Raw genomic sequence first — 12257 nt, 5'->3', positions numbered from 1 at the left:
GGAGAGCCGGCCCTGGCAGGCACAGCGGCCGGTGGCAATACAAGTGTCACCCGCTCTCTGTGCAGAGAGACGGAAGCCTGGCTGCTACGGAGAGAGGAGGGGAGGAGTAGGGCAGGGCGCATGCTCCACTCTTCGGAAGGAGTCTGCGCAGAAAGCATGCCTGTCCTGAGCCTCTGGGCCCAAAGAGACAGCAGCTCTTTGGCCACCTGTCCCTGGGGCAGACATGCGCTAGCCACCACGCGCCTACGCTGAACTCGCAGAAACAGCTCCCTGAAATAACGGGGAGTCAGACGCCGTCTTCCTCCAGGATGTGGAAGCTTGGAGGAGGCACGGGGTTTAAGGGGAAGGGGTGGGGACAGTCCCCCAAAGCTCCCTATTACGTGCACGGGCCGTGTGCAGGGATCTTGTCACCTCTCCTTTCCTGTGGGAAAAAAGCACTGGCTTAGTCCGCCAGTCCGCCTGAGCGCCAGAGTAAAAGGCCAAGCGATGCCTACACGGGGAGATGGTAGTGTGTATAGGGTGTGCCATCCTAGGCTCAACACGATACTGCAGGGTTGTGGCTGAGTCACCTGGCAGGGTGAACCCAGGAAGCGAACATGGAGCCCGGGAAAGCAAGGCCCAAGAGGCACCAGCTCTCCCGCAGCTCTTCCCTGACGCGACTGAAGACTTGCTGAGGAAGCAGCGGCGAAGTGCTGTTCGCTCCAAGCCAAAGCCCCTACGAAATCACAGCATTCGCTGAGAAATGTTTTGCGGGCTGCTGCTGCTTGCCTGAACCCTGTCTCACGGTGGGAGAAACCCGCATACAGCGAAAGCCTCTTTGCCTTGTATCTGCCGTTGGAAAGCACAGCATTCATTGGTAAATCTGAGTTGGGTTTGGGCATGCTGCTGCTGCTTGCCTGAGCTTGTCTCCACAGCACGGTGAATGATACCCGCATGGGGCGAATACTCTTTGCCCTAGCATCCCCTCTGCCTGAGAGAGAAGCATGGTTGCACACGTCTGTCACCGCGCTCCCCAAGAGCAATGTGTGGAAGGCGCAGCACGCCGCCCCCAGAGACGAGAAGGATCCGTTGTCCTCTGGGTCGGGAAAACGCTCGGGAAGCGGGATAGCCTGCCGTGGCACGAACAGCAGGCAGGCCGGTGGGAAGCAGGATACCCTGCTGTGGCACGAACAGCAGTCCGGTGGCAAGACAAGTGTCCCCCGCTCACTGTCCAGAGAGATGGAAGCCTGGCTGCTAAGGAGACATGAGGGGATGACTAGGGCAGGGGCACGTGCTCCCCACTGAGGAAGGAGTCTGGGCAGAAGGCAGGCCTTTCCTGTGCCTCTGGTCCCATGGGGACAGCATCTCCTTGGCCAGCTGTACCAAGGGCAGACTTGGGCTTGCCACCAGGTGCCATACCCGCAACTCGCAGAAACAACCCCCAGGAGAAAACGGGCAGTCAGATGCCGTCTTCCACCAGGATGTGGCAGCGATGTGGGTGACAGGGGTGTGCCGGGGATGGAGTGGAGACTGTCCCCTACAGTTCCCCTTCCAAGGGCACGGGCCGTGTGCAGGGATCCTGTCCCCACCTCTCTCCTGTGGTGAAGGCACTGGCGTAGACCCCGAGTCTTCATGAGCGCCGGAACAAAAGGCAAAGCCTTACCTACCCCAGGAGATGGTAATAGGCATAGAGTGCCATGCTAGGCCACGCATGCTGCTGCAGGGTTGTGACTGTGTCTGCTTAGTTCGGCATAGCAAGGTGAACCCCGGGTGCGAACTTGGAGCCCTGGAAAACAAAGCCCAAGAGGCAGCAGCTCTACGGAAGCTCTTCTTCCATGACGCGCACGAAGCCTTGCTGAGAAAACAGTGGTGAAGTGCGGTTCGCTCCAAGCCCAAAACCTCTGTGTGAGCACAACATTCGCTGAGAAATCAACGTCGGGACTGTGGGCTGCTGCTGCTGCTGTTGCCTGAGCCCAGTCTCACGGTCGGAGAAACCCGCATACAACTTAAGGCTCTTTGCCCGTGCATCTCCTCAGGGAAAGCACAGCATTGGTTGGGAAATCAGAGTTGGGTTTGGGGATGCTGCTGCTGCTTGCCTGAGCTAGTCTCCGCAGCACAGTGCACGAAACCCGCATGGAGCGAAATCCTCTTTGCTCTAGCACCCCTCTGCCTGAGAGAGAAGCGCGGTTTGTGCCTGTGGAAAGAGCCTTAAGGAAAGGGACACAACTTTCACTGCGCTCCGCAGGAGCATGTCTGTGGAAGATGCAGCACGCTGCCCAGGGAGAAGAGCAGGAGCCGTTGGCCTTCTGGTCTGGAAACGGTTTGCGAAGCAGGAGAGCCGGCCCTGACAGGCACAGCGGCCGGTGGCAATACAAGTGTCACCCGCTCTCTGTGCAGAGAGACGGAAGCCTGGCTGATACGGAGAGAGGAGGGGATGAGTAGGGCAGGGCGCGTGCTCCACTCTTCGGAAGGAGTCTGGGCAGAAAGCATACCTGTCCTGAGCCTCTGGGCCCAAGGAGACAGCAGCTCTTTGGCCACCTGTCCCTGGGGCAGACATGCGCAAGCCACCAGGCGCCTATGCTGAACTCGCAGCAAAAACAGCTCCCTGAAATAACGGGGAGTCAGACGCCGTGTTCCTCCAGGATGTGGAAGCTTGGAGGAGGCACGGGGTTTAAGGGGAAGGGGTGGGGACAGTCCCCCAAAGGCTCCCTATTAGTGCACGGGCCGTATGCAGGGATCCTGTCACATCTCCTTTCCTGTGGGAAAAGCACTGGCTTAGTCAGCCAGTCCGCCTGAGCGCCAGAATAAAAGGCCAAGCGATGCCTACACGGGGAGATGGTAGTGTGTATAGTGTGCCATCCTAGGCTCCGCACGCTACTGCAGGGTTGTGGCTGTGTCTGCTTAGTTCAGCCTGACAGGGTGAACCAAGGACGCGAACATGGAGCCCGGGACAGCAAGGCCCAAGAGGCACCAGCTCTCCCGCAGCTCTTCTTCCCTGACGCGACTGAAGCCTTGCTGAGGAAGCAGCGGCGAAGTGCTGTTCGCTCCAAGTCAAAGCCCTGCGAAAGCACAGCATTCGCTGAGCAAATGTTTGCGCGGGCTGCTGCTGCTTGCCTGAGCCCTGTCTCACGGTGGGAGAAACCCGCATACAGCGAAAGCCTCTTTGCCTTGTATCTGCCGTTGGAAAGCACAGCATTTGTTTGGAAATCTGAGTTGGGTTTGGGGATGCTGCTGCTGCTTGCCTGAGCTAGTATCCGCAGCACGGTGAATGATACCCGCATGGAGGGAAATACTCTCTGCCCTAGCATCCCCTCTGCCTGAGAGAGAAGCGTGCTTGCACACGTCTGTCACCGCGCTCCCCAGAGCAATGTGTGGAAGGCGCGCACGCCGCCCCCAGAGACGAGAAGGATCCGTTGTCCTCTGGGTCGGGAAACGCTCGGGAAGCAGGATAGCCTGCCGTGGCACGAACAGCAGGCCGGTGGGAAGCAGGATACCCTGCGTGGCAGGAACAGCAGTCCGGTGGCAAGACAAGTGTCCCCCGCTCCCAGTCCAGAGAGATGGAAGCCTGGCTGCTAAGGAGACATGAGGTGACGACTAGGGCAGGGGCACGTGCTCCCCACTGAGGAAGGAGTCTGGGCAGAAGGCAGGCCTTTCCTGTGCCTCTGGTTCCAAAGGGACAGCATCTCCTTGGCCAGCTGTACCAAGGGCAGACTTGGGCTTGCCACCAGGTGCCATACCCGCAACTCGCAGAAACAACCCCCCAAGGAGAAACGGGCAGTCAGATGCCGTCTTCCACCAGGATGTGGCAGCGATGTGGGTGACAGGGGTGTGCCGGGGATGGAGTGGAGACTGTCCCCTACAGTTCCCCTTCCAAGGGCACGGGCCGTGTGCAGGGATCCTGTCGCCACCTCTCTCCTGTGGTGAAGGCACTGGCATAGACCCCGAGTCTTCATGAGCGCCGGAACAAAAGGCAAAGCCTTACCTACCCCAGGAGATGGTAATAGGCATAGAGTGCCATGCTAGGCCACGCATGCTGCTGCAGGGTTGTGACTGTGTCTGCTTAGTTCGGCATAGCAAGGTGAACCCCGGGTGCGAACTTGGAGCCCTGGAAAACAAAGCCCAAGAGGCAGCAGCTCTACGGAAGCTCTTCTTCCATGACGCGCACGAAGCCTTGCTGAGAAAACAGTGGTGAAGTGCGGTTCGCTCCAAGCCCAAAACCTCTGTGTGAGCACAACATTCGCTGAGAAATCAACGTCGGGACTGTGGGCTGCTGCTGCTGGTTGCCTGAGCCCAGTCTCACGGTCGGAGAAACCCGCATACAACTTAAGGCTCTTTGCCCGTGCATCTCCTCAGGGAAAGCACAGCATTGGTTGGGAAATCAGAGTTGGGTTTGGGGATGCTGCTGCTGCTTGCCTGAGCTAGTCTCCGCAGCACAGTGCACGAAACCCGCATGGAGCGAAATCCTCTTTGCTCTAGCACCCCTCTGCCTGAGAGAGAAGCGCGGTTGTGCCTGTGGAAAGAGCCTTAAGGAAAGGGACACAACTTTCACTGCGCTCCGCAGGAGCATGTCTGTGGAAGATGCAGCACGCTGCCCAGGGAGAAGAGCAGGAGCCGTTGGCCTTCTGGTCTGGAAACGGTTGCGAAGCAGGAGAGCCGGCCCTGACAGGCACAGCGGCCGGTGGCAATACAAGTGTCACCCGCTCTCTGTGCAGAGAGACGGAAGCCTGGCTGATACGGAGAGAGGAGGGGATGAGTAGGGCAGGGCGCGTGCTCCACTCTTCGGAAGGAGTCTGGGCAGAAAGCATACCTGTCCTGAGCCTCTGGGCCCAAGGAGACAGCAGCTCTTTGGCCACCTGTCCCTGGGGCAGACATGCGCAAGCCACCAGGCGCCTATGCTGAACTCGCAGAAAACAGCTCCCTGAAATAACGGGGAGTCAGACGCCGTGTTCCTCCAGGATGTGGAAGCTTGGAGGAGGCACGGGGGTTTAAGGGGAAGGGGTGGGGACAGTCCCCCAAGGCTCCCTATTAGGTGCACGGGCCGTATGCAGGGATCCTGTCACATCTCCTTTCCTGTGGGAAAAGCACTGGCTTAGTCAGCCAGTCCGCCTGAGCGCCAGAATAAAAGGCCAAGCGATGCCTACACGGGGAGATGGTAGTGTGTATATAGTGTGCCATCCTAGGCTCCGCACGCTACTGCAGGGTTGTGGCTGTGTCTGCTTAGTTCAGCCTGACAGGGTGAACCAAGGACGCGAACATGGAGCCCGGGACAGCAAGGCCCAAGAGGCACCAGCTCTCCCGCAGCTCTTCTTCCCTGACGCGACTGAAGCCTTGCTGAGGAAGCAGCGGCGAAGTGCTGTTCGCTCCAAGTCAATGCCTCTGCAAAAGCACAGCATTCGCTGAGCAATGTTCTGCGGGCTGCTGCTGCTTGCCTGAGCCCTGTCTCACGGTGGGAGAAACCCGCAGAAGGCGAAAGCCTCTTCGCCTTGTCATCTGCCCTTGGAAAGCACAGCATTTGTTTGGAAATCTGAGTTTGGTTTGGGGATGCTGCTGCTGCTTGCCTGAGCTAGTATCCGCAGCACGGTGGAAGATACCCGCATGGAGGGAAATACTCTCTGCCCTAGCATCCCCTCTGCCTGAGAGAGAAGCGTGCTTGCACACGTCTGTCACCGCGCTCCCCAGGAGCAAGTCTGGGGAATGCGCGACACGCCGCCCTCAGAGAAGAGAAGGAGCCGTTGGCCTTGGGGTCGGTAAACTCTCGGGAAGCAGGATAGCCTGCGTGGCAGGAACAGCAGTCCGGTGGCAAGACAAGTGTCCCCCGCTCCCAGTCCAGAGAGATGGAAGCCTGGCTGCTAAGGAGACATGAGGGGACGACTAGGGCAGGGGCGTGTGCTCCACTCTGAGGAAGGAGTCTGGGCAGAAGGCAGGCCTGTCCTGTGCCTCTGGTTCCAAAGGGACAGCATCTCCTTGGCCAACTGTCCTAAGGCAGACTTGGGCTTGCCACCAGGTGCCATACCCGCAACTCGCAGAAACAACCCCATGGAGAAACGGGCAGTCAGATGCCGTCTTCCACCAAGATGTGCCAGGGGTGTGGGTGGCAGGGGGTGTGCCGGGGATGGAGTGGAGACTGTCCCCCACAGTTCCCCATGCAAGTGCACGGGCCGTGTGCAGGGATCTTGTCGCCTCCTCTCTCCTGTGGTGAAGGCACTGGCCTAGACCCCGTGTCTGCCTGAGCGCCGGAAAAAAAAGTCAAAAAGCCTTAACTACACCCCAGGAGATGGTCATAGGCATAGAGTGCCATGCTAGGCCACCCACGCTGCTGCAGGGTTGTGACTGTGTCTGCTTCGTTTGGCTTAGCAAGGTGAACCCCGGGCGCGAACTTGGAGCCCGGGAAAGCAAGGCCCAAGAGGCAGCAGCTCTCCCGCGGCTTTTCCACCCTGCCACGACAGAGCGAACAACCAAAGCCTTGCTGAGAAAGCAGCAGCGAAGTGCGGTTCGCGCCAAGCTGAAAACCTTTGGGAAAGCATAACAGTCGCTGGGAAATCAGAGTCGGTTCTGCGGGCTCTTCTGCAGCTTGCCTGAGCCCAGTCTCGCGGTGGGAGAAACTCGCATACAGCAAAAGCCTCTTTGCCCGGGCTTCTCCTCTGGGAAGGCACAGCATTCGTTGGGAAATCAGAATCGGATGTGTGTGATGCTGCAGCTGAATGCCTGAGCTAGTCTCCTTAGCATGGTAAGATACCCGAATGGAGCGAAATCCTCTTTGCCCTAGCACCCCTCTGCCTGAGAGAGAAGCGCGGTTGCGCCTGTGGAAAGAGCCTTAAGGAAAGGGACACGTCTTACACTGCGCTCCCCAGGAGCAGGTCTGTGGAAGGTGCAACACGCTGCCCAGGGAGAAGAGCAGGAGCCGTTGGCCTTCTGGTCTGGAAAAGGTTGCGAAGCAGGAGAGCCGGCCCTGGCAGGCACAGCGGCCGGTGGCAATACAAGTGTGTCCACCCGCTCTCTGTGCAGAGAGACGGAAGCCTGGCTGCTACGGAGAGAGGAGGGGAGGAGTAGGGCAGGGGCGCATGCTCCACTCTTCGGAAGGAGTCTGCGCAGAAAGCATGCCTGTCCTGAGCCTCTGGGCCCAAAGAGACAGCAGCTCTTTGGCCACCTGTCCCTGGGGCAGACATGCGCTAGCCACCACGCGCCTACGCTGAACTCGCAGAAACAGCTCCCTGAAATAACGGGGAGTCAGACGCCGTCTTCCTCCAGGATGTGGAAGCTTGGAGGAGGCACGGGGTTTAAGGGGAAGGGGTGGGGACAGTCCCCCAAAGCTCCCTATTACGTGCACGGGCCGTGTGCAGGGATCTTGTCACCTCTCCTTTCCTGTGGGAAAAGCACTGGCTTAGTCCGCCAGTCCGCCTGAGCGCCAGAGTAAAAGGCCAAGCGATGCCTACACGGGGAGATGGTAGTGTGTATAGGGTGCCATCCTAGGCTCAACACGATACTGCAGGGTTGTGGCTGAGTCACCTGGCAGGGTGAACCCAGGAAGCGAACATGGAGCCCGGGAAAGCAAGGCCCAAGAGGCACCAGCTCTCCCGCAGCTCTTCCCTGACGCGACTGAAGACTTGCTGAGGAAGCAGCGGCGAAGTGCTGTTCGCTCCAAGCCAAAGCCCCTACGAAATCACAGCATTCGCTGAGAAATGTTTTGCGGGCTGCTGCTGCTTGCCTGAACCCTGTCTCACGGTGGGAGAAACCCGCATACAGCGAAAGCCTCTTTGCCTTGTATCTGCCGTTGGAAAGCACAGCATTCATTGGTAAATCTGAGTTGGGTTTGGGCATGCTGCTGCTGCTTGCCTGAGCTTGTCTCCACAGCACGGTGAATGATACCCGCATGGGGCGAAATACTCTTTGCCCTAGCATCCCCTCTGCCTGAGAGAGAAGCATGGTTGCACACGTCTGTCACCGCGCTCCCCAAGAGCAATGTGTGGAAGGCGCAGCACGCACGCCGCCCCCAGAGACGAGAAGGATCCGTTGTCCTCTGGGTCGGGAAACGCTCGGGAAGCAGGATAGCCTGCCGTGGCACGAACAGCAGGCCGGTGGGAAGCAGGATACCCTGCTGTGGCACGAACAGCAGTCCGGTGGCAAGACAAGTGTCCCCCGCTCACTGTCCAGAGAGATGGAAGCCTGGCTGCTAAGGAGACATGAGGGGATGACTAGGGCAGGGGCACGTGCTCCCCACTGAGGAAGGAGTCTGGGCAGAAGGCAGGCCTGTCCTGTGCCTCTGGTCCCATGGGGACAGCATCTCCTTGGCCAGCTGTACCAAGGGCAGACTTGGGCTTGCCACCAGGTGCCATACCCGCAACTCGCAGAAACAACCCCAAGGAGAAACGGGCAGTCAGATGCCGTCTTCCACCAGGATGTGGCAGCGATGTGGGTGACAGGGGTGTGCCGGGGATGGAGTGGAGACTGTCCCCTACAGTTCCCCTTCCAAGGGCACGGGCCGTGTGCAGGGATCCTGTCGCCACCTCTCTCCTGTGGTGAAGGCACTGGCATAGACCCCGAGTCTTCATGAGCGCCGGAACAAAAGGCAAAGCCTTACCTACCCCAGGAGATGGTAATAGGCATAGAGTGCCATGCTAGGCCACGCATGCTGCTGCAGGGTTGTGACTGTGTCTGCTTAGTTCGGCATAGCAAGGTGAACCCCGGGTGCGAACTTGGAGCCCTGGAAAACAAAGCCCAAGAGGCAGCAGCTCTACGGAAGCTCTTCTTCCATGACGCGCACGAAGCCTTGTTGAGAAAACAGTGGTGAAGTGCGGTTCGCTCCAAGCCCAAAACCTCTGTGTGAGCACAACATTCGCTGAGAAATCAACGTCGGGACTGTGGGCTGCTGCTGCTGGTTGCCTGAGCCCAGGCTCACGGTCGGAGAAACCCGCATACAACTTAAGGCTCTTTGCCCGTGCATCTCCTCAGGGAAAGCGCAGCATTGGTTGGGAAATCAGAGTTGGGTTTGGGGATGCTACTGCTGCTTACCTGAGCTAGTCTCCGCAGCACAGTGCACGAAACCCGCATGGAGCGAAATCCTCTTTGCTCTAGCACCCCTCTGCTTGAGAGAGAAGCGCGGTTTCCCTGTGGAAAGAGCCTTAAGGAAAGGGACACAATTTTCACTGCGCTACGCAGGAGCATATCTGTGGAAGATGCCGCACGCTGCCAAGGGAGAAGATCAGGAGCCGTTGGCCTTCTGGTCTGGAAACGGTTGCGAAGCAGGAGAGCCGGCCCTGGCAGGCACAGCGGCCGTTGGCAATACAAGTGTCACCCGCTCTCTGTGCAGAGGTACGGAAGCCTGGCTGCTACGGAGAGAGGAGGGGATGATTAGGGCAGGGCGCGTGCTCCACTCATAGGAAGGAGTGTGCGCAGAAAGCATGCCTGTCCTGAGCCTCTGGGCCCAAGGAGACAGCAGCTCTTTGGCCACCTGTCCCTGGGGCAGACATGCGCTAGCCACCACGCGCCTACGCTGAACTCGCAGAAACAGCTTCCTGAAATAACGGGGAGTCAGACGCCGTCTTCCTCCAGGATGTGGAAGCTTGGAGGAGGCATGGGGTTTCTGGGGAAGGGGTGGGGACAGTCCCCTAAAGCTCCCTATTACGTGCACGGGCCGTGTGCAGGGATCTTGTCACCTCTCCTTTCCTGTGGGAAAAGCACTGGCTTAGTCCGCCAGTCCGCCTGAGCGCCAGAGTAAAAGGCCAAGCGATGCCTACATGGGGAGATGGTAGTGTGTATAGGGTGCCATCCTAGGCTCAACACGATACTGCAGGGTTGTGGCTGAGTCACCTGGCAGGGTGAACCCAGGAAGCGAACACGGAGCCCGGGACAGCAAGGCTCTAGCACCCCTCTGCTTGAGAGAGAAGCGCGGTTGTGCCTGTGGAAAGAGCCTTAAGGAAAGGGACACAACTTTCACGGCGCTCCGCAGGAGCATGTCTGTGGAAGATGCAGCACGCTGCCCAGGGAGAAGAGCAGGAGCCGTTGGCCTTCTGGTCTGGAAACGGTTGCGAAGCAGGAGAGCCGGCCCTGACAGGCACAGCGGCCGGTGGCAATACAAGTGTCACCCGCTCTCTGTGCAGAGAGACGGAAGCCTGGCTGATACGGAGAGAGGAGGGGATGAGTAGGGCAGGGCGCGTGCTCCACTCTTCGGAAGGAGTCTGGGCAGAAAGCATACCTGTCCTGAGCCTCTGGGCCCAAGGAGACAGCAGCTCTTTGGCCACCTGTCCCTGGGGCAGACATGCGCAAGCCACCAGGCGCCTATGCTGAACTCGCAGAAAAAGCTCCCTGAAATAACGGGGAGTCAGACGCCGTGTTCCTCCAGGATGTGGAAGCTTGGAGGAGGCATGGGGTTTAAGGGGAAGGGGTGGGGACAGTCCCCCAAGGCTCCCTATTAGGTGCACGGGCCGTATGCAGGGATCCTGTCACATCTCCTTTCCTGTGGGAAAAGCACGGCTTAGTCAGCCAGTCCTCCTGAGCGCCAGAATAAAAGGCCAAGCGATGCCTACACGGGGAGATGGTAGTGTGTATAGTGTGCCATCCTAGGCTCCGCACGCTACTGCAGGGTTGTGGCTGTGTCTGCTTCGTTCAGCCTGACAGGGTGAGCCAAGGACGCGAACATGGAGCCCGGGACAGCAAGGCCCAAGAGGCACCAGCTCTCCCGCAGCTCTTCTTCCCTGACGCGACTGAAGCCTTGCTGAGGAAGCAGCGGCGAAGTGCTGTTCGCTCCAAGTCAATGCCTCTGCAAAAGCACAGCATTCGCTGAGCAATGTTCTGCGGGCTGCTGCTGCTTGCCTGAGCCCTGTCTCACGGTGGGAGAAACCCGCAGAAAGCGAAAGCCTCTTCGCCTTGTCATCTGCCCTTGGAAAGCACAGCATTTGTTTGGAAATCTGAGTTTGGTTTGGGGATGCTGCTGCTGCTTGCCTGAGCTAGTATCCGCAGCACGGTGGAAGATACCCGCATGGAGGGAAATACTCTCTGCCCTAGCATCCCCTCTGCCTGAGAGAGAAGCGTGCTTGCACACGTCTGTCACCGCGCTCCCCCAGGAGCAAGTCTGGGGAATGCGCGACACGCCGCCCTCAGAGAAGAGAAGGAGCCGTTGGCCTTGGGGTCGGTAAACTCTCGGGAAGCAGGATAGCCTGCGTGGCAGGAACAGCAGTCCGGTGGCAAGACAAGTGTCCCCCGCTCCCAGTCCAGAGAGATGGAAGCCTGGCTGCTAAGGAGACATGAGGGGACGACTAGGGCAGGGGCGTGTGCTCCACTCTGAGGAAGGAGTCTGGGCAGAAGGCAGGCCTGTCCTGTGCCTCTGGTTCCAAAGGGACAGCATCTCCTTGGCCACCTGTCCTAAGGGCAGACTTGGGCTTGCCACCAGGTGCCATACCCGCAACTCGCAGAAACAACCCCATGGAGAAACGGGCAGTCAGATGCCGTCTTCCACCAAGATGTGCCAGGGGTGTGGGTGGCAGGGGGTGTGCCGGGGATGGAGTGGAGACTGTCCCCCACAGTTCCCCATGCAAGTGCACGGGCCGTGTGCAGGGATCTTGTCGCCTCCTCTCTCCTGTGGTGAAGGCACTGGCCTAGACCCCGTGTCTGCCTGAGCGCCGGAAAAAAGTCAAAGCCTTAACTACACCCCAGGAGATGGTAATAGGCATAGAGTGCCATGCTAGGCCACCCACGCTGCTGCAGGGTTGTGACTGTGTCTGCTTCGTTTGGCTTAGCAAGGTGAACCCCGGGCGCGAACTTGGAGCCCGGGAAAGCAAGGCCCAAGAGGCAGCAGCTCTCCCGGCGCTTTTCCACCCTGCCACGACAGAGCGAACAACCAAAGCCTTACTGAGAAAGCAGCAGCGAAGTGCGGTTCGCGCCAAGCTGAAAACCTTTGGGAAAGCATAACAGTCGCTGGGAAATCAGAGTCGGTTCTGCGGGCTCTTCTGCTGCAGCTTGCCTGAGCCCAGTCTCGCGGTGGGAGAAACCTCGCATACAGCAAAAGCCTCTTTGCCCGGGCTTCTCCTCTGGGAAGGCACAGCATTCGTTGGGAAATCAGAATCGGATGTGTGTGATGCTGCAGCTGAATGCCTGAGCTAGTCTCCTTAGCATGGTAAGATACCCGAATGGAGCGAAATCCTCTTTGCCCTAGCACCCCTCTGCCTGAGAGAGAAGCGCGGTTGCGCCTGTGGAAAGAGCCTTAAGGAAAGGGACACGTCTTACACTGCGCTCCCCAGGAGCAGGTCTGTGGAAGGTGCAACACGCTGCCCAGGGAGAAGAGC

This window comes from Mustela putorius, unplaced genomic scaffold (genome assembly GCF_011764305.1).
Source record: "Mustela putorius furo isolate JIRA1106 unplaced genomic scaffold, ASM1176430v1.1 tig00003937_pilon_pilon_pilon, whole genome shotgun sequence".
Classification (NCBI taxonomy): Eukaryota; Metazoa; Chordata; class Mammalia; order Carnivora; family Mustelidae; genus Mustela; species Mustela putorius.
Note: the sequence above shows the minus strand (reverse complement) of the source record.